The 2,182-nt window shown below is 43.4% G+C and overlaps 1 long non-coding RNA gene across 1 annotated transcript; it reads right to left on the reverse strand.

Moving 5' to 3' along the window:
• Nucleotides 1-262: 262 nt before the first annotated feature.
• Nucleotides 263-897, reverse strand: LOC119371666 (uncharacterized). Its single transcript, XR_005179270.2, has 2 exons — nt 504-897; nt 263-435 (listed from the first exon to the last, which is right to left on the reverse strand). It is a non-coding gene; the product is annotated as an uncharacterized LOC119371666 (long non-coding RNA).
• Between the last annotated feature and the right edge of the window lie 1,285 nt (nt 898-2,182).

Raw genomic sequence — 2,182 nt, forward strand, 5'->3', positions numbered from 1 at the left:
GGCACCACCATTCATACCACTCTTGTGTGCCCATTAATACCAGCGGCTGGTCAGACATGCTCGTACTTTGCGGATCTCGCAACACCAGCACACCTAGCTGAGCTTGCCGCCATACGTGACGGACTGGCAGCATTGCTTCCTTGTCTTCAACCAGATAGATGTTCTCAGCTGATCATTTGTATGGGCTGAACGCAAGCTATAGCTTGCGTTCAGCCGTCTCCGTCTCCGTCTAGTCTAGGATAACCGAGAATAGAAATGGGCGTAGTATATAGCCTTTTTAAGCCATAATAGTACAAGGTCTGATAGCTTATACATGCAGCCTACAGTTTTGCCTAATTCGGAGACAAGTTTTGATACATATGAATTTCATGACATGTTTTCCTCAAACCATACTCCTAGAAATTTTTGCGTTTTAACACATTCCAGCGTGGTGCCCTGAAAGGAGAATTTCAGTGTAATGCATGGCTTATTAGGAGGCCTAAATATAGCATATGTTGTTTTACTTGCGTTTAAGTCAAGCTTGTTTTCATGGGGCCACAGTTCCAGATGTCTTAAATAATTAGCTACAGTAACTTGAAGATCGGCCATTGTATCAGCACTGAAAAAGGCGTTCGCGTCATCTGCGTACATGACTAGTTTTTCTGTGTGTGGGATATTACATATGCCATCTATATAAAGTATAAATAACAAGGGTCCTAAGATAGAACCTTGTGGAACGCCTTGCTTAAGTTCTGTTTCTGCTGACGCTAAGCTTCCGAGTTTAACATATTGTTTTCTATCAGATAAGTAATTCATAATAAGTTTAAGAGCAGCACCACGTAATCCATAGTCAAATAATTTTTCGTCTAGAATGTCATGTTTTATGCTATCGAAAACCTTCCTCAGGTCAAGGAACAGTCCAACGTGTATAGTCTTTTTTTTTAATTATTTAGTACCTCCTCTTTTACATTTAATAGGGCTAATTCAGTGGACTTTCCTTTCTGGAAACCATACTGAGCAGTGTTTATTGTTTGATACTTTGCCATAAATTGTAGACTAAGCAACTTTCTTTCACTCTCAAATACCTTTGATAGCACTGGCAAAACAGAAATTGACCTATAATTAGAAATGTCATTCAAGGAACCGCCTTTGTGCACAGGACACACACGCACAAGCATGAGTTCAGAGGGGAGAATACCAGAAACGAACATGCAATTAATAATATGAGCCAAGGGCTCCGATATAAGGTCCGCAACGTGCTTCAAGGGCGCTGCGCTTAATTCATCAGCGCTTGTTGCGACATTGTTACGTGGTCTAATTATCGAGCTGTGTACCTCTGAAGGTGTCACTGGATTTAGACTGATTGTGTTAGGCTGTCTCGTTCTACGGGTAATCCTTTCCTGCGTACAATCTCCTGAAGGCGGCACATAATCACCGGAATGGGCAAAATATTCGTTCATAGCCGTAATAGCTGCAACGTCGCTCATGTCTTGGGAGAAGGCTTTTACATTAATACGCATTTTACTTTCGGTAAATTGCCCCAGATTATTCACTTCGTTCCACACTTTACGGGGATCATTATAAATTTTGGCGAAACGGCATTCGTAATAAATCTTCTTAGCTTTGCGTATATCGGCATTTAGCTTATTGCGATACGTTTTGAATTTTTTCAGCACCTGCCCCGCCACAGTGGTCTAGAGGTTATGGCGCTCGACGATTCTCACTCAGCGACGTTTGATACGAACGTACGCTACCGCTCAGGTACGAAGAGGTGCTGTCCACGCTGTCGCGGAAGACGCGCCAAGCACGTGTGAGCGCGGGAAGGGAAGCGTGGGCATGCGTGCCGCACCGCAAAATGGTCAGAATCACGGTGTAAGAAAAACACTTTTCTTACTGTCAGAATAAACCTTCAGAGACGCGTCACGGCCTCCGCGATTGTGTGCACGAACCTTTGAGGCTGTTATGTGCCTCCGTGTGCCTTCGACATTAGATTACAAAGGACATTAGCACCATGTTATTTTATTGCGATAGCAATTATATGGACACCCTCGGCTGGTATTGCCGTCGCCGTCAGTCGACGCCGTCATGTCCCGGATATGTATATATATGTATATATAAAAGCCACAAAGAAAAATAAATCATAAGAAAAATATTTACGAAGCGCGCCACCGGGATTCGAACCTTCGACCCTATGGTTCCGCAG

This window comes from Rhipicephalus sanguineus, chromosome 10 (assembly GCF_013339695.2).
Source record: "Rhipicephalus sanguineus isolate Rsan-2018 chromosome 10, BIME_Rsan_1.4, whole genome shotgun sequence".
Taxonomy (NCBI): Eukaryota; Metazoa; Arthropoda; class Arachnida; order Ixodida; family Ixodidae; genus Rhipicephalus; species Rhipicephalus sanguineus.